The 27,021-nt window shown below is 50.4% G+C and overlaps 1 long non-coding RNA gene across 2 annotated transcripts in view; it reads left to right on the plus strand.

The window, feature by feature from the left end:
* The window catches only part of LOC135918263 (uncharacterized), a 75,793-nt gene that overhangs the window by 36,254 nt on the left and 12,518 nt on the right, over positions 1-27,021 (plus strand). The window contains exon 5 of one of the 2 annotated variants that reach the window (XR_011511714.1): positions 19,439-19,836. The exons of the other annotated variant lie outside the window; for it this stretch is intronic. This is a non-coding gene — a long non-coding RNA (uncharacterized lncRNA). Of the gene's footprint in view, positions 1-19,438; positions 19,837-27,021 lie in introns of those variants that run through there. 2 annotated transcript variants of the gene reach the window in all.

Consider the following 27,021-nt stretch of genomic DNA (forward strand, 5'->3'; position numbering starts at 1 on the left):
TAGGTGCTTGAATGTACAAGCAGGACAATAGGCAAAAATAGCAACCTGGTCACGTAAAATTGAAATCGGTTACAGAAAAGGGAAGTTTGTTTCCAAAGCAGCCGATTGCGGCGAAAGAAGTGAGGAGAACAAGGTGGGGGCCAGTGTGTGCACTGAAGGAGCAGTGTTGCGATACACAAAAGTGAAGTTATTCCATGGATGTCACGCATATACCTGGAGCCTGACCATTTTTATTTCTCATTTCAATAAAAACAACTGGAAATATGCCCCTGTGCTGTTCTTGACTTCATTGTTTTTTCCCTTGATGTAGTTGTAAATAAAGAGAACGGGACTCTTGGATCCGCTTATCCTTCACTTTAATGCACCTGTCGTATGGTATCTTTTCCTCTTTTGGGCCATTGTAAAAAAAATGCCTCACCATTCCGGCCTTGCACATAACGACGTCGAGCGAAGCTCTTGAAGACTACCATTACAACAGCTGCGGGGTTTATGCAATTGTGTATTGCTTTACAGTAATGGTAGTAATGCTAATTTAGAGAAGTGGAAGCACTGGTAACTTTGACAGCGCACCGCAGCGCTTAATGCTGCTGCAAGAAGACCGGAATCGGTTGCTAGGCTGGCTCTTCTATATGCGAAAGGCTAAGGGCATCACTCCCTACGTCGCAAGCTGTCGTCGGCACGGCAGTTGTCGCAACAGTAATCTTTACCGGGAAACGTAAAGGGGGAGCGCTACGTGCTTCCCATTGTCATCAGCGCCTTATTATCATATATGTGGTTCTGATGCTTGTTTTGTGCCTGTTCTTTATTGAAACGTGTGCTGCTCTGTATCTTCTAAGCGTGATTTCAGAGAATGTATGCATTGTTGGCTTCACTTTGCTGAATGCTTGTAGTCTCTGCCTTGCGCGTGTACGAGGTACTGCTCCTGGCCTACACTGCCGCCGTGATCGGCCCACATTTTTCCTAACGGATGCGGACACAAAAAATTCTGACCTCCGAGAGGCTAACAGCTACGCTGTAGAAAGGCGTATAGCGTCACTCGGAGTACTGATTAACGCTTTTTTTTTCCTTAACCGCATAGGTAAAGCTGTTTATTGCGATAGCAATAATTCTGACGCCGGAGGCGCGTGTAGGCGTCCGCCTTTGTCGTGCCGTCGTGGTATTTATGCGCATGCGTGGGCCGCACAGCAAGAATCAGGTCTCCAGAGGCGTGTAGCATTTTTGGCTGTGAAAGCCGCAAAGTCAAGTGAATGCAGGCTAATGCTGCACTAAATCACCATCTCCGATTACACCCTGCGTAATCGGAAATCGTTGGTCTAAATGTGCGTTCAGTTCGCGTTCACTTTTCCCTTACGTGACTGACCAGTTTGCGTTCAGTTTTGCATCACGCGATTGGGCTAGGCCACTCATGCGAGGCAAAACTGAACGCAAACTCAACGCACGTTTCGAATAACGATATCCGATCGCGCCCCTAGATTTTGCTTCTGGCATGAGCGCTCTGAACATATGTTCAAGCGTTTCTACTGCCCAGCTGTTCCATGCATGACAATAAGCGCCAAGATAAATCTAGCTAATGCTTTTTTCGGGGGTGCTGACAAACGGTGTTGGTTTGTTAGCACCGTTTGTCATCATCAGTATACGCCAGTGGTGGCGCAACTCATCATTTTAGCTTTCCAAGACGCTTTCAGCGCTATGCCAAATCTTGAAATGAAACATCCCCCAAAGCACACAAGAAGGGTTGTGGTGTGTGTCACTTCTATTTGCCCTCCTTTTTGCGAGCTATTTCAACATGAAACATTACGAACTCGAAAAGGTTGCAGTCTTATTGCAGTCTGCTTTAGGACAGGATGGGATAGGAATAACTTTAATAAAGGGCCGGCAACCGACGGATTAACGCGTCGTGACGCGGGCCAAGCGCCGATCGGTGATATGCCTTACTCTGCACTACCCCAGTTCGGCCCACTTGTGGTGGGTCATAAGGCTTGTGCTTTTCAAGCGCACCCCGGGCCTGCTGGACGGCCCATAGTTGAATGTCCTTGTCTATACTGCACTGCCCTTTGAAGTTCGGGCGGGTATGTTCTGGAGTTAGCTTCGGTCGGCAACCTTGCACATTCCCACATGATGTGCCAATGGTCCGCCGGACCCACTGCACACACACCGCACACAGTACTTGGATAGAGTTCTGGGTGAAGCACGCGTAGTACTGCGGGGGCGAGGAGGGATCCGGTCGGTATCTGTCGTAGGGTGACGGCCTCCTCCCGACTGAGTGCCGGGTGGGGAGTCGGCATTGTCCGTCGAGCTAAGCGGTAACACTTGGTGAGTTCGCCATAACTGGTCCCTCGGTCCTTGGTGTCGAACCACCACACGGAACGGTCACTCTCGGGGGCGCGGAGGGTAACCACTCGCGCCGCCGAATGAGCTGCTCGATGTGGCTCGGTGGGGATGTTACTCGCTGGCGTGCGCCGGGAACCACTTGATACGGATGGCGCTGCCGCGGTCTTGGAGCCAGAGCTAGCCGATGATGGCGGCCGCCGGCGCGCAAACTCGCCCCTTAGGAAAGTTGCGCATGGCGTTGCTCTAGTCATTGATAACGAAATCGCCAGAGCGATGGCAACTTCCTCGGCAACTTCCGATGCAACGCTCGCTGCCGTTGTCGTGGATGGGTGGAAACAACTTTATTCTGAATCCGGCAAATTTGACGACCCGGGCTCAGGTCTCCCATGAGGGGACTTCGAGGCCTTGCCTCGTCGCCGCCTCTCGGGCTTGCTGGACAGCCCACTCTTGTGTCTTGAGGTTGGAGCTGCGCAGAGCGGCGGCCCACTTCGACGCAAGAGCCTCCGGAGCTACTGCCATTGTAGCTGATGTAACCCGACACTCCCACAACATGTGTGACTGCGTCGCTCTAGTTGCCTGACATAATTTGCAAAGAGCAGTCGGGTATTGCGCGGGGAAAATGTGCTGCAATCGCACCGGACTGGGGAAGGTTTTTGTTTGCAATTGTCGCCAGATGACTGCCTGGCGACGTGTCAGCATGGGGTGAGGTGGGGGCAGCAACCGCCTGTCTAGCTGGTAGTGCTTGGTGATGTCATTGTACCTGACCAACCGTTCTCGCGTGTTTTGAGCCAGCAGTTCTGAACTCGAAGAGGCGGTCTCCGATTCTGCGCGGCGGGTCAGTTCTCGCGCAGAGCGGTGTGCTACCTCGTTCAAGTTAATGAGGCCCTCATCGGTGGGGGTGGCGACGTGCGCTGGAAACCATATGATGGCGGTGTTATCTAAGTGCTGTCGACCAGCTTTCCTTAGAATCTGGAGAGCTTCGGAGGAAATGCGCCCCCGCGCGTAGTTGCGAACTGCGGATTGTGAGTCGCTAAAAACTACCTCGCAGAGGGGGTCGGTAAGCGCAAGCGCAATTGCTACCTCTTCTGCTGTTTCGGGGTATTCTGTTGCGACACTACACGCGTGCGTAAGCCGGGAGCTAACGTCTACGACTACCGCCGTGAACCGGTGTTCTCGTGTGTATTCTGCGGCGTCTAGAAAGCGCGTAGTCCTCTTTCCACCCAAGGAGCGCAGCAGTGCCTTGGCATGGGCGTGGCGTCGGCCCCGATTAAATTCGGGGTGCATGTTTCGAGGTATAGGGGCGACAATCAGCGTGTCGCTGAGGTCAGGTTGAATGACCTGTTTCTGAACGTGTTGGACGTGGTAGTTGAAGCCGAGTTTCTGCAGGATGTAGCGGCCCGTGGCTGTCAGAGACATGCGTTCGAGTTGAGAGGTTCTTTGCGCATCCACAATTTCCTCAAGCGTGTTTATACCCCCAGCTGTAGCAGACGAGCAGTGCTTGTGGACTCCGGTAGGCCAAGGGCGATCTTGTAAGTCTTGCGTATAAGGGTGTTGATTTTCTCCCTTTCAGTGACATTCCAGTTGTGGAAGGCAGCCACATAAGTGATGTGACTGATTGCGAAAGAGTGTATGAGGTGCATGACACTGTCCTCCTTCATGCCCGTGTGCTTGTTTGCAATGCGTTTGATCAGGCGGGTAGCCGCTGTAACCTTGCCTTCGATTTTGCGAATAGCTTCTATGTTTGACCCGTTGGCTGTTATATGCATGCCTAGGATGCGTATCTTCGGGACTCGGGGAATGCAGGAGCCGTCTTGCGTATAGAGGATTATGTCGTCACATTGGCGCGATTCGGCTGTAGGCTTGGGCCGGCGGCGCGAGCGGTAGACGAGAAGCTCCGATTTCAGTGGAGATAGTCGGAGACCTGTGTCTTGGAGGTAGGTTTCGACTGCAGAGACCGCTGCTTGTAAGGTGCATTCTATCTGACCATCACTGCCCTTGTTGACCCACAGGGTGATGTCATCTGCGTACAAGGCGTGATGGAGGCCATCGATCTCGTCGAGGTAGGCCGGGAGACCCAGCATCACGAGGTTGAAAAGGAGCGGGGATATGACCGATCCTTGAGGAGTGCCGGTGCTTCCTAGTGTATGTTGTCGTGGTGCCGGCAGCCGCCGCGACAGCCGCTACGGCGAAGCCTTCCCGCTTGTTTTCCGCTGCGTCCACGTACCGAGCGTGAGGGTCTTGGGCGTGTTGTTCGGTGAAGGCTGTAGGCCGCGCCTGCCGCGGTTCTTGGTTGTACTCGGGGTGCATGTTCTTCGGCATGGTGGCCACGTGGGCATGCGCCAGCGCCTCCTCATTGTTCTCGCACGGTTGCCGGCTTGGAGCTTGGCGGTTGTAACCCAGGTACGTCAGTATACTGCGGCCCTTCTTGGTGGTAGAGAGGCGCTCAATTTGCGCGGTGAGCTGTGCCTCGGCTATTTCTTCTAGGGTGTTATGGACGCCGAGCTGCAGTAGCCGAGCCGTACTCGTGGTCTCCATTAAGCTTAGCGCCGTCTTGTAAGCCTGTCTGATCAGCGTGTTGATCGTGGTCCTGTCAGTGATCTGCCACTTAAGGTAGGCCGCAACACAGGCGATCTGACTGATCATAAACGACTGGACAAGGCGCATGAGACTGTCTTCACGCATGCCCGCCCGTCGTGTCGAGACTCGGTGTATGAGCCGGATGGCGTCTATTGCCTTGGTAGTAAGCTTGTTGAAAGTCTTGTCGTTTCGGCCGCTCTTGTTTAGTAGCAGGCCGAGGGCCCTTATCTAGGGAACTTCGGGAATCCGTTGCCCCGAAGCATTCACAATCTTGATGTGATCGCACTCTCGAGGGGGAGCACGTTTCCGTCCCGGTCGTAGCCGCATGAGGACGAACAGCTCGGATTTGGGGGGCGAGCACATGAGGCCTGTGCCATCAAGGTGCTGCTCGATGGCGGTAACCGCTGCTTGCAGCTGTTGCTCGATGCTGGCGTCGGTGCCGCCGGCCGCCCACAGTGTAATGTCGTCAACGTATATCGTATGCCGGACACGGTCCCCGCTACTGCCCTCGCTACCCTGATCATAACGAGGTTGAAGAGCAACGGCGAGATGACTGAACCCTACGAGGGACCCGTGCTGCCGAGCTCGCGTTCGGGGAGCTCGAGGCCTCCGGCATGCAGTTCCACTGTGCGATTGCTCAAGTCTCGGGTGTAATTGTAGCTCGTTACCCCCATGTTGAGTCTTGATACTTGTGCTAATATGGCTGAGTGTTTGACTTTGTCGAATGCGCTTTGTAAATCGAGCCCCAGAATTACTTTGCTGTCTTGCGTCTTGTTGTCGATGATTTCTTGTTTGAGTTGTAGCATGGCATAGCTGTGTGCTTTCAAGGACAAAAGTACCAATTTTCTCGTCATTCTAGTAAACCACGCTGCATGTGTCGTAAATGCAACTGCCTAGTAGCGCACACTTGACTTCCACGTTACCCACACATTTTACTTCTGTCTAAATCCAAAAGAAAACGTTTGAGTGAAAGTTGAAGGGTTTCACTTGGTAACAGTAGTGGAAAAAGGAATGTCGCTGAAGCCAGCATTTTATCAGAGTCTTTTATTATGCCAGGCAAGCAAATGGTATCCATAGGAGCGTTTATGTACATGGAGCTCACTCTTCCACACCCTCAATGCGTGACGACGAAGAAAATAAGCGGGTGCGCCGAGTAAGCTGAAGTCAAGTTGTTCAAAAAGGCGGAAAAAGGAGAATATGAAAAGATGTGATTACATGTCACAAAAAGACAAATGGTAGGGTTGCTGCTGTTAATTTAGAATTCGAGCATGCAAATATAGAAACGGATTCACACATCCAAGCAGGCGCTGACAATACGGCAAGCTCTTCCTACTGCGAAACAGGAAATACAAGGCATGCTATTCGAACATGCGAAAAGAAACAAAATACACAGAAAAGAAATGAACCGAAAAATATTACTTTCATTAGGAAGTGTTCGGCTAGTAATGATAGTACGAATACACAGCTTCTCAGAATCTGGGAGAGTGATAAACATCATCATCATCATTAACCTGGTTACGCCCACTGCAGGGCAAAGGACTCTCGCATACTTCTCCAAATACGCCGGTCATGTACTAATTGTGGCCATATGTGCCTGCGAACTTCTTCATCTCATCCGCCCACCTAAATTTATGCCGCCCTCGGCTACGCTTCCCTTCCCTAGGAGTTCAGTCCGTAACCCTTAATGACCATGGGTTATCTTCCCTCCTAATTACATGTCCTGCCCATGCCCATTTCTTTTTCTTGATTTCAACTGAGATGTCATTACCTCGCGTTTGTTACTTCACCCAATCTGCTCTTTTGTTATGTATCTGTGTTGTTGCATTTCCTTGTTGACATGAAGCAAAGTGTGAGTGAGAAACATGTCACTGAAGTTATGTATACAGCTGTATATATGTGTGTGTATGTATGTGCGCATATGTTATGCTGCCTCCCTGCAGAAACATGGATTGTAGACACGTCAAGCTGTTGAAGTACAGCTTTTTATCTACAGTCCCTCCATCTGTAAATGTACAGAATGGCAAATAAACAATTTCATTTCATTTAAGGTTACACCCATCATTCTTGTTTCCATAGCTCCTTGCGTCGTCCTCAATTTGAGTAGAACCCTATCGTAAGTCTCCAGGTTTCTGCCCCGTACGTGAGTACTGGTAAGACACAGCTGTTATACACTTTTCTCTTGAGGGATAATAAGAGGAAGGAGAGTGAGAAATAAGGTTGAGGAAATGTGATATAAACACAACAATTAACGCATATCGAGTAAGCTGGTAAACTCGAAAAAATAATTCATGTGTTTGCGTGTGCGTGTGTGATGAGATTGTGTTCTTGCTTCTTCTCATCAAACGTGTCTTATAAAACTCTGTTGTATTCGTTTCCCTTTTTTGTTTCCTATTTTTTTACATGATCGAGCTGCGCGTATTCTTAATTCCCGTTTTGCGGGCAGATGGACCAGCAGTATCGTAAGCACCTACTTGGATGAGTAGATACGTATCAGGTTTGCCCGCCCTGGTTCGAAACCAACCTCAGGCTGCTTTGCTGCGCGACTGAGGTTCGATCCCACAATCGGTCACGATATTTTTTTAACTTTTTTTACGTGTGAGCTATTCTGCAAAACAGCAGAACCCATCAGCCAGGGTCATGAAAGTATATCAGTATTGGCAGCGCATTCACAATGATTTTGATACTTCAATGCCGCCACTGGAATCTGAATCTGGCAACGTTTAAGGCTAGAACTTTATCTAGTGAGGCGAGTCTAGCAGTCTTATTGGAGGAATTAGTGGGCATTAAATGGGATATAATAGGGCTCAATGAGGATAGGAAAAATGAAGAATATACAGTGCTAAAAAGCGGGCACGTCCTGTGCTACCGGCGCTTAGCGGAGAGACGAGAACTAGGAATATGATTCCTGATTAACAGGGATATAGTTCGTAACATACAGGAATTCTGTAGCATTAACGAGAGGGTGACAGGTCTAGTTGAGAAAGTTAAAAAGAGGTACAAATTGAAGGTCGTACAGGTCTACGTTCTTACATCCAGTCATGATGACCAGGAAGTCGAAAGCTTCTATGAAGACATGGAATCGGTGATGGGTAAAGTCAAAACAAAATACACTATACTGATGGGCGACTTCAATGCCAAGGTAGGCACGAAGCAGGCTGGAGACAAGGCAGTGGGGGAATATGGCATCATCATCATCATCATCATCATCATCAGCCTGGTTACGCCCACTGCAGGGCAAAGACCTCTCCCATACTTCTCCAACGACCCCAGTCATGTACTAACTGTGGCCATGCCGTCCCTGCAAACTTCTTAATCTCATCCGCCCACCTAATTTTCTGTCACCCCCTGCTACGCTTCCCTTTCCTTGGGATCCAGTCCGTAACCCTTAATGACCATCGGTTATCTTCCCTCCTCATTACATGTCCTGCCCATGCCCATTTCGTTTTCTTGATTTCACCTAAGATATCATTAACTCGCGTTTGTTCCCTAACCCAATCTGCTCTTCTCTTATCCCTTAAAGGGAAACTGAAGAGTCTGTTGAATTCAATAAGACGCTCATATACGGATGCGGGAACCTTATAAACCATGTAGGTCAAATTTGGGCTTTTTTTTTTCCAATAGGAGCGACGTAATCGTCGGTTGAAATTGCGCTGTAGCTCCGCCCCCCGTCGAATGCCGCGCGCTGCTGCTGACGCTGACGATGCGAGCGGAGACCGGAAACCGCGGTGTTGTGACGTCAACTTTAGTGTTTTGCTCCTTCGCAGCCTGCGCGACCGTGCCTGACCGTGCTTGTTTCTGCGTGCGTGCCGTCGTAATCTGCTTCGATCGACCCTGCATTTCTTTGTTGGTGCGTCTGTGTGTATGTAGAGTGGTGGTCAACGTGCGCAGCATCAACTGATGTGGTGGGCCGATCATGCCGTCTTTCTGTGCAGCCTACGGTTGCACGAACACCAGCAGCCGTGACGATGTTGTCTTCCATTGCTTCCCACAAGACAAGAAGCTTTTAAGGAAGTGGGAGGCTGCTCTAAAGCGAAAGAATTTCAAGGCCTCAAGAACAACACCTGTGCTCCAACCACTTCCGTGACGACGATTATCACCAGAATTTCCACTAGCAGGCTTTCTAAACGCAGCGCGAGAAGGTCGGAGCAACGAAAACAAAGACGGCACGAGTGCGGACTGACTGATGATAACTGGTGTTGGAAGGCCTTATGAATACACGAACTCGCCCAAACCTGGATTTTGATTTACTGCGAGCTCCTTCATGTTAGCACGCTGAACGTAAGGTGCATGTTTATTTCCCGCCCTCGACGCAGGTTTCGTCGCAAAGCGCCGCGAATTTTCTATTTGCACGTGTGTTATAAAACAGCCTGCACGCAGCTACCATAACGCAGTGCAAATGTAGAGTTTGCATGTGCTGGAAAGCCGGCGCACGCCAGGACGCTACGCTCCCCCCGTCTCTCGCGCACAGCGAGAAACCGACCGTCTCACGTAGCCGACGGAATTCGCCGCCTTTACGACTTCGGTTACGAGTAGTGTGCGGATGGCGCACAGATGAAGGTCACTACACGTACTGCATGAACCGGGAATCTTTTCACGCGTTTGAACCGTCTTTGTAGGTTGCCGACAGCTTTGGACAGCGCACAAATGCCGACGATCGCATCCCCGCTTACGTTCCACGAGGAGGCATGCAGGAACACAACACTGCAGTTGTTTGATCGGAAACGAGCTCACTAGATCGGCGAAAGATCGGCGAGATCACTAGATCGCTTTGCAAAAAACATACTCACCAAAGAGCATTTCCAACACTAGGAGATTCCAAGACTTCGCTTTCGTTCTCGTCGAAAGCACTGCTCGCACCAGCATCGTTTGCTTCTTCGAGAGGCCGGCTCTTTGCAATCGGCTCGTACATGTAAGGAGCAACGCCGAACTCTTCAGAAAAACGCAGTCTCTCTAAATTTTCTATTACCTCTTAATTTTCCATTACGGCACCAAACTACCTGGCACCGCGCTTCATGTGGAGCGGCAGCGGTCGGTCGCTAAAGTTGACGTCACGGGTCGCCCGACCAATCACAGGCGGAAACGAGACGCGCGAGCTGGGCGTGTCCGCTGCTGCACTTTTCGTCGAAATAAAATATATTTGCGCTTTCTTTCGCTCAATTTCGATACGATATTCGAATTCGGGGGGTTGAAAACCATTATGTACACATGTTCACTCATTTTTTCTGGAAAACCTTTCAGCTTCCCTTTAACGTTACACCTATCATTCTTCTTTCCATAGCTCGTGCCTATGCCATATTCTAGTGCCTATATTCTCGTGCCTATGCCACTTTCCTAGTGCCTAAGCCATATTCCATAGAATATGGCATAGGCACTAGGAATAGCAGGGCAGAGTTATTAGTAGAGTTTGCGGAACAGAATAATATGCGGATAATGAATACCTTCTTCCGCAAGCGTGATAGCCAAAAGTGGACGTGGAGGAGCCCGAACGGCGAGACTAGAAATGAAATAGACTTCATACTCTGCGCTAACCTTGGCATCATAAAAGATGTGGACGTGCTCGGCAATGTGCGCTGCAGCGACCTGTAGGATAGTAAGATCCCGAATTAGCCTAGACTTGAGGAGAGAACGGAAGGAACTGGTACATAATAAGCCGATCAACGAGTTAGCAGTAAAAGGGAAAATATAGGAATTTCGGATCAAGCTACAGAACAAGTATTCGGCTTTAACTCAGTAAGAGGACCTTAGTGTTGAAGCAATGAACGACAACCTTATAGGCATCATTAATGAGTGTGCAATAGAAATCGGTTGTAAGCCATCGCAGGAGATGAAAGATCTGATTAAGAATCGCCAATATATTGTTACGTAAGAAGACGCAAATGAAAAGCTATATACAAGTATATTTACAACGTAATACGCCGCACTTGGCCAAGAGGCAACAGCCCGCGCTCGCCTCCAATCGTTGTCGTCGTCTTCGTACTACTCGCCTCTTCGTCATCGGTAATACTATTCCGTAGCACTACCCCCGGCGGCAAAAGCGCCGTCCCGGAGCGACTAAAGGCCGGACTTGGAAACAGTGTAGTAGGCCTTGAGCCTACTGACGTGCACAACATCACTAGGTGCCACAGTAGATGACGAGGTTGAGCTCACAGGGGCAATTTCGTACGTCACAGGCGTCACCTGGCGCAGCACGCGGTAGGGCCCTGTGTATCGCGAAAGGAGCTTCTCTGAAAGTCCGACGTGACGGGAGGGCGACCAGAGGAGCACGAGCGCACCAGGCGAAAACTGTACGTCACGGTGGCGGGCGTTGTACTGACGCTGCTGAGTGGTTTGCGAGTCCGTCAGTCGAGCACGGGCAAGCTGGCGTGCATGGTCGGCGAGAGCGATGGCGTCGCGCGCATACTCGCTTGTTGAGATCGAAGCAGGAGGAAGTGCCGTGTCAAGGGGCAAGGTCCGTTCGCGACCGTAGAGCAGATAAAAGGGAGAAAATCCGGCGGTGTCGTGCCGGGAAGAATTATAAGCGAATGTGACATAAGGAAGGGCAATGTCCCAGTCGCGGTGGTCCTTGGAAACGTACTTTGACAGCATATCGGTAAGAGTACGGTTTAACCGCTCTGTCAGGCCATTGGTTTGAGGATGGTATGAGGTAGTCAGCTTGTGTTGAGTGGAGCAGGAACGTACAATGTCGGCGATAACTTTCGAGAGGAAGTTACGACCACGGTCAGTGAGCAGCTGTCGCGGGGCGCCATGAAGTAAGATAATGTCACGCAAGAGAAAGTCCGCGACGTCAGTGGCGCAACTGGTAGGGAGAGCCCGCGTGATAGCGTATCGGGTGGCGTAATCAGTTGCGACGGCTACCCATTTGTTCCCAGAGGATGACGTGGGAAAGGGACCGAGGAGGTCTAATCCAACACGAAAGAACGGTTCCACAGGGACAGTGATCGGCTGGAGATGATCGGCAGGTAGCACCTGAGGTGTTTTCCGACGCTGGCAGGTATCGCAGGCAGCAACATACTGTCGGACGGAGCGAGCGAGGCCAGGCCAATAGAAGCGGCGGCGGACGCGGTCGTACGTGCGGGTTACGCCAAGATGTCCTGCAGTAGGTGCGTCATGCACCTCAAAGAGCACAGTCTGTCGTAGATGTTTTGGCACGACAAGAAGAAGATCAGATCCGTCAGGAAGGAAGTTCCTTCGGTACAGAATGCCGCCCTGGAGGACATATCGGCGAACGGATGCGTCGGTAGGTGTAGAGCGCAGACGCTCGATGAGTACTCGCAGCGATAGGTCTCGGTACTGCTCATCGGCGATGTTAGCGAAGGCAGACACAGAGAAAATGCCGTCGGCGGTACTACTGTCGGCGTCGTCAGGCTCGTCTACCGGGTAGCGAGACAGGCAGTCAGCGTCCTTGTGTAGTCGGCCAGATTTGTAGGTGACAGAGAACGAATATTCTTGGAGGCGTAAGGCCCAGCGACCAAGTCTTCCTGAAGGGTCTTTCAATGAGCATAACCAACAAAGCGCGTGATGGTCGGTGATAACGGAAAAGGGTCGGCCATATAAGTATGGGCGGAACTTCGCAACCGCCCAAACTAGGGCCAGACACTCACGCTCAGTGATGGAATAGTTGCGCTCCGCGGGTGAGAGGAGCCTGCTGGCGTAAGCGATAACACGGTCGTTGCCGCGCTGGCGTTGTGCCAGTACTGCGCCAATTCCGTGACCGCTGGCATCAGTACGAACTTCGGTAGGCGCAGAAGGATCGAAATGGGCCAGAACGGGAGGCGTTGTGAGAACGTCGATTAGATGCGAGAATGCAGAGGCCTCGTTATCGCCCCACTGGAAAGGAGCGTCTTTTTTCAAAAGCTCGGTTAGTGGTCGTGCGATGGCCGCGAAATTTTTCACGAAACGGCGGAAGTAGGAACAAAGGCCGATGAAGCTGCGCACATCCTTGACACACTTCGGGAAAGGAAAGTGCGTAACAGCATGGATCTTGCCTGGGTCCGGTTGCACTCCGTTCGCGTCAACGAGATGCCCAAGGACGGTAATCTGGTGACGGCCGAATTGGCACTTCGATGCGTTCAGTTGCAGACCGGCGCGACGAAAAACGTCCAGGACTGCCGAGAGGCGCTCGAGGTGCGTAGCGAACGTTGGGGAGAATACTATGACGTCGTCCAAGTAGCACAGGCATATGGACCATTTGAAACCGTGAAGAAGGGAGTCCATCATGCGTTCAAAAGTGGCAGGAGCGTTACATAGACCAAACGGCATCACTTTGAATTGATAAAGACCGTCCGGAGTTACAAAAGCAGTCTTCTCGCGGTCGAGATCGTCCACAGCAATCTGCCAGTAGCCGGAGCGGAGGTCAATAGAAGAGAAGTAACGAGCACCATGGAGGCAGTCAAGGGCGTCATCGATCCGAGGTAGGGGATACACGTCCTTTTTGGTAACCCTGTTAAGGTGCCGATAATCCACACAAAAGCGCCATGAGCCATCGTTCTTTTTTTACCAGTACAACCGGGGACGCCCATGGACTACATGACGGTTCTATGATGTTATTGGCAAGCATTTTGCGAACTTCAGCGTGAATAACTTGACGCTCAACCGGTGACACTCGATACGGGCGGCGATGAATAGGAGGGGCATCGCCGGTATTAATGCGATGTTTAACAGTTGTAGTTTGGGCCAAAGGACGATCGTGAAAGTCAAAAATATCGTTGTAGGAAAACAGAACGCGGTAGAGCTCACGAGCGTGCTCGGACGGCATGTCGGGCGCAATCATTTTCTGTAAGTCGGCGATGGTGCAAGTTGTCGATTGAGATGGTAGAGGAGGATCGGCTGAATGGCTGTCTACCTCAATAGATGCTATTGAGTGATCTTCGAATGAGCAAAGCTGGGCCAGAGACATCCCGCGTGGCAGCACTTGTGTCGTCAAGCCAAAATTGACCACGGGCAGGCAGACGCAATTAGCCGTAATAGATAAAACGGTATGAGGCACCGTGATCCCGTGCGTAAGGAGGACGTCTTGCATAGGAGCCGCGATGTAGTGACCGTCGGGGACAGGTGGGGATGACACTAGGTCAACGTAAGTCAGTGCCGTAGGCGGCAAGCGAACAAAGTCGACGGAACTGAGGCGACTGGGGTGTGGTTCAGCGGGATCCAGAACAGGCAGGTCAAGGCGGAGAGTACTGGCGGAACAATCAATTAGAGCAGAATGTGCGGAGAGGAAGTCTAAGCCGAGGATGATGTCATGGGGACAGTGGGCGATGACCGTGAATAGCACGACTGTTGAGCGATCGGCGAAGGAGACGCGGGCGGCACACATACCAATTACGGGGGCTGTTCCGCCATCGGCGACACGGACAACAAGCGTCGTGGCGGGCGTGATTATTTTTTTTTCAGGCGGGTACGAAAGTCCGCGCTCATTACCGACAAATGCGCCCCAGTGTCTATAAGAGCAGATACCGGAACACCGTCGACTTGCACGTCAAGAAGGTTCAGATGAGTGGGCAACGCCAGTGGAGGATTTGGCGGCGTAGGGAGCAATGCAGCGTCACCTCGAGGCGCGGCATCATTCAGTTTTCCGGCTGGGAGCGGCGTCCGAAGGGAGTCGGCGAAAAGGAGCGACGGGGCTGGGGAGAGCGAGATTGTCGTTCTTGGGGCGAAGGTGAACGAGAATAGGGGCGGTTCGGCGCAGGAGAGTCAGTGGCGGCATTATCGGAGTGTGCGGCATAAGGACGAGAAGGGCCACCCGAGGGTCGAGAATAGGCAGTATAAGCAGACCGGGTCGGGGAAGTCCAGCGACTTCGACAGTGCCGAGAAATGTGCCGGATGCGACGGCAGTGAAAACAAATGGGCTTGTCATCAGCAGTGCGCCATTCAGCTGGGTTGCGGAAACGTGGTGGGTAAGACGATGCGGGACGGGGCGGAATCGAAGAAGGCGGATGGGTTTCAGGGTGATGGGCCGAGCAGATGGTGTGAAGGCCCATGTTTTCGAACTCCTGGCGGACAACTGCCTGGATCAGGGAAACCGTGACTGCCGGTGCGTTGGTGGGGCTGGAGTCGAAGGCAGCCGGATAGGCGGCCTCAATCTCACGCCGAACGATCTTGGTAATATCGCCGGTGTTGTTGGGACGAGGAGCGTCGGCACAGGAAGAAGTCGCTGGGGTGTTGGGCAAACGGGCAAACTGCTGATCGATACGTCTGCTTTTAGCGAGTTCCAGGCGGCGGCACTCTTTGATAACAGCATCCACCTTCGCGACGTTGTTGAACACGAGCAAGTTGAAGGCGTCATCGGCAATGCCTTTGAGGATGTGGGATACCTTGTCTGACTCAGGCATGTGTGCATCAACTTTGCGGCACAGAGCCAGGACGTCCTGAATGTACGTGACATAGGGCTCTGTTGACGTCTGCACACGGCCGGAAAGCGCCTTCTGCGCGGCAAGTTTGTGACCGTAGGGGTTGCCGAACAAGTCTCGGAGCTTTTGCTTGAACGAATCCCAACTGGTGAGCTCCTCTTCGTGCGTCCGAAACCAAACTCGAGGTGTGCCACCGAGGTAAAAGACTACGTTGGCGAGCATGATAGTAGGGTCCCACCGGTTATTGCGGCTGACGTGTTCGTACAGGCTGATCCAGTCGTCGACGTCGTCCCCATCTTTGCCCGAGAATACGCCAGGATCACGAGGAGCAGGGAGAGAGATGTAGGTCGTCGAAGTGGCAGGAGGGGTCGGAGGCGGCTGAGTCGAATTGTCATCGCCGGGAGCCATGAAGCTAGGCTCGACGTACCGTCCACTGCGAAGCTCCGTGACGAGGTACAGGGAACGTCCACCTCCACCAGATATGTTACGTAAGAAGACGCAAATGAAAAGCTATATACAAGTATATTTACAACGTAATACGCCGCACTTGGCCAAGAGGCAACAGCCCGCGCTCGCCTCCAATCGTTGTCGTCGTCTTCGTACTGATATGTTACGTAAGAAGACGCAAATGAAAAGCTATATACAAGTATATTTACAACGTAATACGCCGCACTTGGCCAAGAGGCAACAGCCCGCGCTCGCCTCCAATCGTTGTCGTCGTCTTCGTACTGCTCGCCTCTTCGTCATCGGTAATACTATTCCGTAGCAATATTAACGCCTCTAACCCTACAGCTAGAATATACCTGGCAGAACTTTCCAAGTTAACAAGCCTAAGACAGCGGACATAAGGAAGTAAATATGGATGTAATTGAGTATGCTCTCAGAAACGGAGGAAGACTAAAAAAGAAACTAGGAATAGGTAGCAATCAGATGCGTTAAGAGACAAAGCCGGAAATACCATCAATAATATGGATAAGATAGTTTGAGTGGCTGACGATTTCTACAGAGAATTTAGTGCCCGTCCACTCTGTGAAGAATAACCAGCGAAGCTGTATTGGGATGAATATATTGGCAAGTATTTTGATCGACATGTTTATTATCATAATGATTCAATGAATAAGCACGTACCTTTGTGGTTGTTATCGTCTATATCTTGTCTCATTTGTTACCACAGTGACCATAGTTCTGTGGTCACTGTAGTACACCGCGAACGGCTGTATTTCTATGCCAGACACGTTCTTGCCAAAGGTTAAATATATACCCCACCGCTGACGCATGGTCGGCACATTGACGTCCACGTAGCACTGAATTATACACCGTTCCAACAGGAAGGATACTATCCACTTGCCGTGGGGTGTGCTAGATCGACGTTACAATCTCCCACTAGGACAATCGACTTGCCTTCGATGGATGCGATCCAACAAAAGGCGTCTATCGGAAAGATCGTGATGTCTCCTTTAGACACAGTCGGAGGAATGCAGACCGTCGCGAAGACGGTCTACGTAGTCGGGGCCGTTGTCGCGACGACGGCCCCATCTTCCGTCTGCATGGCACATACTTGGTGGTCCCGACCCGTCGACCGTTGCGCGTTTGGCCACAGCGGCTTCTCGTCGCTATCGCGGCTATTCGCGCTTTTGCTCTCGTTGTCGCTCTTAGAGGGCACGTTCTTCTACCTCAGAGCGAGGTACGCTGATGCTGCCAATAGCAAGTCCAAAGTGCTAGTGCTGTTAACGTCGCTAGAGTGATGCTCTCGTGCCGAAGTGAACGCGCCCTTTCCCAGCCTTTCCGGCGACGAACAAGCGATCGAGATAACAATCGACAGCTCGTCCCCTCCCTTCCTTCTTCTCGCTATCAGCTACTCCGTTGCGCCAGGGTTTACGCACGCAGGATAGAGCGAAACACTGCGATTGGTGCGTAGGCTGTGACGTTTTAGTATCCCTTTGCGCCCCACCAATGGGTGTAAAGGAGCGCTGCCAACACACAGGTGCCCTAAGAAGCGGCGGCTGCACCGTGAACGTGTGGGGGAAACTCTTAATCTACACGACTCGATAGACGCATGCATATATTTCCAGAACTTAGCGACATACAGCTTAGTTGTAAAACTGCCCCGTGAAATGAGTAACAAAGCAAACGGTGTGTACATTTGCGATTGAAAAAAAGTAAGAATTGGGGGCAGTTTAATAAGTACAGAGGGCAATTAGCGCGGCAGACATACTTGCAACATTACACAAAAACAAATACGTATTAGTTAATAAACGAGCGATTAAACGCGATAAAAAAGAAGACCGATGAAAACGATGCGAGCGTTGGAGCTCTTGCGCTTCTGTGCCGAATGCGATCGAAAATCCGGCTTGAATACCATAGGGCTCTTAGTTCTTCGTGATGCTGTACGCTGCCGATGCCACTGGTGGCCTCTGGCCACGCGTCGTTCTTGTCGAGAATCCCGGCTTGGCGAAACTAGTCTGCCTTGACTTGCCTATTTGACTGGCCGCGAGGCAAGTCACTCTTCAAGGCTTACAACCTATTTGCGTCTATAAATTGGGCTGATTATATTGGATTCATGATAGGAAACAAAACCGACGCACAACATTTTTATTCTAATCTCCGCAAATCAGCGCTGTCCTCACTGCAGACCGACAATTAGGCCAAGAATCGGTCGGTTGTCTTGCGGGACATATTTACCCCAGGCGCGTCAGGAAGGGCGCGTAAGGAGGGTTGTGCTCTAGGGGCACGGCTAGAGGTGAACCCATTTTGTGACAATCTACAAGACGGAAACTTACTTTGTGATGTCCTACCAGCCGCATTGGAGCAGTCGCTACGTCCATGCGCTGCTGAGCTCGAAGACCTGGGTTCGACATCGGCCCCAGCGAACGTATTAGATCGGGGCGAAACCCCGCAAAATGGTCGTGTATAGTGCAGTAGGTGAACGTTAAGGTACTCCAATTGGTCCGAATTACACTGTAGTGCCCGACTACGGAGTGCCTCACTATCATATTGGGGTTCTGGCACGCAGAACCTAAGAAATTTTCAAGCGCACCCTTTTTGAGAAATTTGATTCATTGGTTAGCTTTTAGTACTTTAAGTCAGACAGGATTTCCCTCTTTATAGTTAACTGTCTGTACCAGGGCGGGTCAGACATTGTCAAAGGTTTTTACGGCGCTCCTACAAATTAAGCAATTAGTGAAAATATTAACACATGCGAAGAATATTTGCTGTCATGATAACAGTTGCTTTCTCAAAAAAAGGTAATGTTCGCTTGCGAATACTGATGTAGGTGTAGAGAAACACCTATATTTGTTGTTGCTGTTCAGTAGTCTTTCTTCCTTTTTTTAGTAGAGGATTTGCTAATCACACCACTCCGTTTGCATGAGCCTGTCGCGCTGCTCCAGGAGATAATGCGATTATTTGTTTATTCTGACTTCGTCATTTCAAGGTTTAGAAGCGCTACCGGGCAGTTTTTTCGGCGTTCTTGAGCAAGGTTCGTCGTACTAACTAAAAATTCTGAATTTTAAGTCCCAAAACCACGATCTGTCTATGAGGCACACTGTAGTGGGGAATTTAAAAATAACTTTGACTACCTGGGGCCCCATCGGCCCCCATCGGCCCCCGGCTTTAGCCCCCATCGAAATGCGGCCACCTTGGCCGGAACTTGATCCCGCGAACTCGTGCTTAGCTACGCAACACGAAATCCACGAATCAACCGCGGCGGGTTGAAGGACTAAGCTATGCACGAAACACTACTGCATAAGAGAAAACCTCAGCACAGAGCCGACTCCGCTATTCCTAATGGTTTTCATGAAACAACCATCAGACGAACTTGTTACGGAATGGTCTTATATTTCCCATATAAAAGTACCATTTTTAATACATGTAATCTTAAGTCCGTAAGTTCCATAGAAGCAAGAAGGCTAACACTCGCAATAAAAAGGGTCTCAATGAGCTTCAATTTGACGTTTTCAGCAGAGTAAGTTTTAACGCGCAGGAAACAGCACCACATTCTATAAAAGGCAAGGGCGTGTAGGCAGCATTATTGCTAATTTATTGAGATTTATTGAGCAAATATAATTTATTGAGATTACGTTATATGTTTGTCTCATAGACTCCTCACGATACTTGCTAACAGAAATAAATTCTCTCAAAGGTATTAATCAAACTTACCATTTCCTTTCGGAACACTGTTGCAGGCACCCTGTTGTATGTTACTCAAACCAATGGGCATACATGGACCGAAAAGACCACGACAATCACCGCTGAAGACCCAAACCTGTCACAGTTCAAGCCTACAAACACTGCTACACCGGAATCAACTTCCTATTCACACACCAACCACTCCATAAAGGCTGCAAATTTTGGGAAAGATAGTTCAGACGACAACACAGTAGGGTCCACGCATAGCACTGTTACGAAACTACCAGGGAGTGGTATCCATGGCCCGCCGGAAGAAGAGAGCGCAGACGCAGAGACAACAGTCCTAAATAAGACAGCTAGTGACTTACCCCACAGGGAATTGAAAACTGTGCAATCATTGCAAACTCAGAAAAAACTTGCGAAACAAACTTCCACATATACAAACACAGAAAACAACGCAGAACCAGAAATTTCCTCAAGCGCACACGATCAAGGCACGACGACTACAGGTCTGAGACCGCCACCCCTTCCGTTCGGAAGCTCCAGCCATAACCCCAAAGCTGATAAATTTCCTGATTTTAGTAACAAAACGCCTGTGAGTTCTGCAGCACTTACAGTTACAGAAAAAGCAACAGAATACATGACAAAATCACCACCACACAACATTAACCCACAGAAATCTCGTCATAGTACCGACATTTTGCCCCACTCAGTTCCAAAACTAGACCCTGCGATTATCCCATCTGCCTCACCAGTTACACTCGTACATAAAACAACGGTGACCCTTAACCGGACCGAACCACACAAACCTCTAAGTTCGACACAACACGAGCCGAACCTTGAAGTTCCTTCATCGATTCAAGACAGTATGGTAGGAGGCGTCTATCAAACGAAGGCGCCACTCGGCACAGATACCCCTGATAATCGAGTCTCGAAACCACCATCCACTCCCAACGATGCGAAAACGAGTAGTCTACATTCAGCCCTAGCTGTTACACCAGCTGTGGGACTAAGTCACACTGACGAAATTTCTCCTCTTGGAAGTATTAAAGAGTCGTCCATCCCCCATGCAGTTACCAATCTAGTAACGACCCCCGGCCACCCTATAGAAGCAGCTCCGCTCGCGAATCACCCAGGCATTACATTTGTAGGTAACGCAACGCTGACTCTTAACCACACCGACCCGCACGCCCCTCTAAGTTCGACACAACACGAGCTGAACGTTAAAGTTGCTTCATCGATTCGAGGCAGTGTGGTAGGAGGCGTCACTGAAACGAAGACACCACCTGTCGGACAAAGTCACACTGCGGAAATATCTCCTCATGTAAGTATGACAGAGTCGGCCGTCCCCCAGGAAGTTACCAATCTAGTAACGACTCCTGGCCCTCTTACCGAAACAGGTCCACTCACGGATCACCCAGGCGTTACATTTGTAGGTAACGCAACGGTGACACTTTAGCACACTGACCCGCACGCCCCTCTAAGTTTGACACAACGCGAGCCGAACGTTGAAGTTCCTTCATCGATTCGAGGCAGTGTGGTAGGAGGCGTCAATGAAACCAAGACGCCACTCGGCACAGATACCAGTGTTCATCAAGTCTCAAAACCGCCATCCGCTCTCAATGATACAAAAACGAGTACTCTATATTCAGCCCCAGCTGTTACACCACATGTCAGACTAAGTCACACTGAGGAAATTTCTACTCATGGAAGTATGACAGAGTCGGCCGTCCCCCAGGAAGTTACCAATCTAGTAACGACTCCTGGCCCTCTTACCGAAACAGGTCCACTCACGGATCACCCAGGCGTTACATTTGTAGGTAACGCAACGGTGACACTTAACCACACTGACCCGCACGCCCCTCTAAGTTTGACACAACACGAGCCGAACGTTGAAGTTCCTTCATCGATTCGAGGCAGTGTGGTAGGAGGCGTCAATGAAACGAAGACACCACTCGGCACAGATACCAGTGTTCATCAAGTCCCAAAACCACCATCCGCTCTCAATGGTACAAAAACGAGTACTCTACATTCAGCACCAGCTGTTACACCACCTGTCAGAATAAGTCACACTGAGGAAATTTCTACTCATGGAAGTATGACAGAGTCGGCCGTCCCCCAGGAAGTTACCAATCTAGTAACGACTCCTGGCCCTCTTACCGAAACAGGTCCACTCACGGATCACCCAGGCGTTACATTTGTAGGTAACGCAACGGTGACACTTTAGCACACTGACCCGCACGCCCCTCTAAGTTTGACACAACGCGAGCCGAACGTTGAAGTTCCTTCATCGATTCGAGGCAGTGTGGTAGGAGGCGTCAGTGAAACGAAGACGCCACTCGGCACAGATACCGGTGTTCATCAGCTCCCAAAACCACCATCCACTCTCAATGATACAAAAACGAGTACTCTACATTCAGCACCAGCTGTTACACCACCTGTCAGACTAAGTCACACTGAGGAAATTTCTACTCATGGAAGTATGACAGAGTCGGCCGTCCCCCAGGAAGTTACCAATCTAGTAACGACTCCTGGCCCTCTTACCGAAACAGGTCCACTCACGGATCACCCAGGCGTTACATTTGTAGGTAACGCAACGGTGACACTTAACCACACTGACCCGCACGCCCCTCTAAGTTTGACACAACACGAGCCGAACGTTGAAGTTCCTTCATCGATTCGAGGCAGTGTGGTAGGAGGCGTCAGTGAAACGAAGACGCCACTCGGCACAGATACCGGTGTTCATCAACTCCCAAAACCACCATCCACTCTCAATGATACAAAAACGAGTACTCTACATTCAGCACCAGCTGTTACACCACCTGTCAGACTAAGTCACACTGAGGAAATTTCTACTCATGGAAGTATGACAGAGTCGGCCGTCCCCCAGGAAGTTACCAATCTAGTAACGACTCCTGGCCCTCTTACCGAAACAGGTCCACTCACGGATCACCCAGGCGTTACATTTGTAGGTAACGCAACGGTGACACTTAACCACACTGACCCGCACGCCCCTCTAAGTTTGACACAACGCGAGCCGAACGTTGAAGTTCCTTCATCGATTCGAGGCAGTGTGGTAGGAGGCGTCAGTGAAACGAAGACGCCACTCGGCACAGATACCGGTGTTCATCAACTCCCAAAACCACCATCCACTCTCAATGATACAAAAACGAGTACTCTATATTCAGCCCCAGCTGTTACACCACCTGTCAGACTAAGTCACACTGAGGAAATTTCTACTCATGGAAGTATGACAGAGTCGGCCGTCCCCCAGGAAGTTACCAATCTAGTAACGACTCCTGGCCCTCTTACCGAAACAGGTCCACTCACGGATCACCCAGGCGTTACATTTGTAGGTAACGCAACGGTGACACTTAACCACACTGACCCGCACGCCCCTCTAAGTTTGACACAACGCGAGCCGAACGTTGAAGTTCCTTCATCGATTCGAGGCAGTGTGGTAGGAGGCGTCAGTGAAACGAAGACGCCACTCGGCACAGATACCGGTGTTCATCAACTCCCAAAACCACCATCCACTCTCAATGATACAAAAACGAGTACTCTACATTCAGCACCAGCTGTTACACCACCTGTCAGACTAAGTCACACTGAGGAAATTTCTACTCATGGAAGTATGACAGAGTCGGCCGTCCCCCAGGAAGTTACCAATCTAGTAACGACTCCTGGCCCTCTTACCGAAACAGCTCCGCTCACGGATCACCCAGGCGTTACATTTGTAGGTAACGCAGCGGTGACTCTTGAACACACCGACCCGCACGCCCCTCAAAGTTCTACACAACACGAGCCAAACGTCGAAGTACCTTCATCGATTAGAGGCAGTGTGGAAGGAGGCGCCAGTGAAACGAAGACGCCACTCGGCACAGATACCAGTGTTCATCAAGTCCCGAAACCACCATCTGCTCCCAATGATACAAAAACGAGTACTCTACATTCAGCCCCAGCCGTTACACCACCTGTCGGACTAAGTCACACTGCGGAAATTTCTCCTCATGGAAGTACGACAAAGTCGGCCGTCCCCCTTGCAGTCACCAATCTAGTAACGACTCCCAGCCCTCTTATAGAAACAGCTGCGCTCAATAAACACCCAGACAGAGCACTTCTAGATAATGCAACGGTGACATTTAATTACACCGACACGAACAGACCTGTAAGTTCAACGCAACCCGAGCCACAGCATGTAGTTCCTTCATCCGTTCAAGGCAGTGCGGTAGGAGGCGTCAATGAAGCGAAGACACCACTCGGCACAGATTCCATCGATCATCCGGTCCCGAAACTAGCAACCACTCCAGAAGAAACGAAAACAAGCATTATAACTTCAGTCATCACTTTCACACCCCCTCCCGAAGTAAATCATGTAACAAGAACTTCAATCTCGGCAAATACACCGCCTACTGAAAATGAATCAGTAAGCGACACTTTCCATAAGACTGTGGACAAATTGTTCAATGGAAGCTTCGCAGAAGAAACTGGTTCAAAAATAGAAGCATATCCTGATGAACCCGTTGCTAAGGGGTACTCCGGAAACCAGAATAATGAAACGCAAAGTTCGGCTCACGAAGCACAGACAACCAGTGCTGCTGTCAGCACTCCGCACTTTGCAGCGCCAGACAATGTTACGGCGTCAGTGGACACAGTGAAGCGCCCTGCACTAGAGGGATCCTCTGCAGACTTTTTTCAAAATATGAGAAGTTCCAAACTGCGCAATGAAGACAAAAGAAACGCCTTGCGGTCCAGCGTTGCCGGTATATCAATCGGCAATAATTCGATGCTATTATTCATTACTATTCTTGTCATAGCACATTCAACGCGTTTTTCGGTTACGTATCTCGTCATCCACAGTTAACACATCCAATGAAATGAATAGGAGTATATTTTGAAGCTGGCTAGGAACAAATGCGCTATGTTACAGTTTGATGCGTAACGAAATGATGCTATACCGAGGTCATATGGGCATCTGAAGAACGTCCGTAGAAGTTGCCCTTGAGGTAAGCAGTACATGTGCAAGACATCGTGCTGACTGTAACTCTTCACTGTCAATCCAACCGCAAAAGAAATGTCTATAAAATCAGCTTCCAGTTGTGATCAATAATATCTTTCAACTTCAATTAAAGAAGAGGTACTTCAACGAAAAAAATTAAACAGGTATATGAAAAGTATAAGTCCTGTTATATTTACCCTCCGAATGTCCTACCGGCTTCAAATGAAACGGGAACAGCGGAGAGCATAAGTGAAAGCATAGTGCCCGCCGTCCAGTCATTGACATTAGAGTTATGCGGATTTACGGGCTAGCGGGCTCAGCGGGCGAGCAGAGACGACAGCGTAGCGCCGCACTAGTTTTAGTTCTGCGATCCCTCGTTCGTTCGAAGGGACATAAGAGCGAAGTGGGCGGAGTAAACCCCTGAATAGAACTAAATGTAGCGACATTCCTCCTCAACCAGCCTCTCCTTCTTTTGCCTTCCTCGGGGCTCGCTCGTTCTGTCGTCGCACGCTTTGCAGTTTGGTCGTTCGCCAACAGGGCCACCCATTGAGTTGCACGAGGTGAGACATTAAAAAAATTGTTGGGTGCTTGCACATTAATTTTTACCGTATTTAAGGCTTGATTATTGTGTGCTGTGCTAGGAACGCTGACGGAACGCTATGAAACTGGCAGGACCAGATCATTTTTGTGCTCTTTCGGCGAGTAACTGCGCACGTGTTTTGCCGCTTCGGGCTGGCGGCCTGCTTCTAGTTGAAAGCATTTTGAGGCTGGTTCGGTGGACAAATTCCTTTTAGTGTGGGGTACTAGCCCAAAATTTAGAACTCTTTGTCTCGCTAATCATGTATGCGTGATGTACACGATGTTCATCTATCTGCCACAGCTTTATTTCAGTGTTATGTCTCCAGGACTTTTGTACCGGCAGGCAAAAAATACTACTGCGGCTTGCACAGATCAAGCTGCTTCGCGAGGTATTTTATTCACTGCTGAACAGGCTTTCCCAGTACACGCTCAAGGCGATGCGTTTGCGTGTGCGCAGCAGTATGCAGCTGCTGATTCAACAACTCGGGTGTGTTTGCGCCACTCGAAGTGTCTACATATGTACTTGCGTCTGCCCAATCAACTGCCGTGTTCCAAGCTTGTGCAGCTTCACATTTCAATCATCTCAATATCATGATGAGTGGACGCTAGGCGCAACATATTCGCCTGATTAAGGCGAGCATCATGCAGAAACATGCGCGATCAATGCAGAGCATCTAAACTATTTTCGTCGTTCCTCATTTCGCTGGCATTTCTTTAGGCAGTGAAACCAGCCCTACGCTTATATTACAAACTAGTGCCCTTGGCTCTCAAGCGCAAACGTCATGGTAGAACCAGTGATGTTCGCACTTGTGTTATTGCTCAGCGGATTTACGGGCCAGCGCGCCGAGTGGGCGAGCGGAGAGAGCAGCGAAGCGCCGCACGAAAGGGATAGCTTTAGCTCAGCGATCCCTCGCTCGGTCGAGCGGAGCGCTTACCTGCTACAGCTGTCGAACAAGGTTGCAGTTACTGGGAAAAGATCCGTGCGCTCCCTTCAGATTCTCGATCGCGGCCATTCGCTTGCAATCGCCGCCAAACGACTTGTTTGTGAAGCTTCTCCCACGACACAAAAGTCCTCCTCAGTGGTGCAATACCTCCGGGGCTTTTTCGCCTGCAGGTGAGCCAGCGCCACGTCTGAAGACGACGCCGACGGGATGTCACTGGTGTTCGCGCGCACGGTCCCCATTCCCTTCGCAGCAACGCTGGTCCGCTTCGCTTGCTCCGCAGGGGAGAGAATACAGGGAGCGAGCGAAGCGCTCCATGAAAGCGCTGGTCGCCCCAGCGTACCGCACATGCGCAGTGGCGGCTACGATGCCCCGCTGAGCTATAACTCTCTATTGCCGGGCGCGCACGTCTAGTTTGACCGTACTGCACGATGACACTTCTCTTTTACCGCGAAGCTGTTCATGACTTGGTTCTGGTGGACCTCGTCTACGTGGGCATAAACCAACAATTTATGCTCCTCTTCACCGCTAACCCCTGTTTTTCGAGTTATGTACACTCCTCGCCACGAGCGCCGTCCCCCTCCTGACATTGCGCAATACCGGGTGCGCGCTCTTCGGCGGGCACCACTGTGGCACACCAGCAGGAAGATTAAGCCCGCCGACAATACATCCATCCTCATTGTGCGAGGTTTCAATGTCGATGTAAGCAGACTCGACGGGGCGTGGATACTTGCCCTCATGTTAGAGCGCTTTGGCCCCCAAGCGTTTCACCGATGCCGCCGTACCCACCACTTGTCATCGATCGTGCGTCGACCTAACCTTCGAGAAGAACATTAACACAGTGCAAGTGCAAACCTTGTACCACAGGGATCAGAAGACAGTGATTACAATGGCCGCGAAATAAATTATGACAACCAGTATCTTTGAGTAGATGTTTCTTTATTCGCCCCATACTAAACTTATCATAGTAAAATTCCACATGCCAGATCCGCAACATAGGAAAATCCCTGCACAGCAGAACCAACCATAGCCCAAGCTTCGCTGCGCTTCCCTCTTTACAGGGTGGAAGGGATCTGAATATTTCTTTTCGTTCTGGTTCTCTTTTATTTGAGTGCTAGAA

Source organism: Dermacentor albipictus, chromosome 2 (assembly GCF_038994185.2).
Source record: "Dermacentor albipictus isolate Rhodes 1998 colony chromosome 2, USDA_Dalb.pri_finalv2, whole genome shotgun sequence".
NCBI lineage: Eukaryota > Metazoa > Arthropoda > Arachnida > Ixodida > Ixodidae > Dermacentor > Dermacentor albipictus.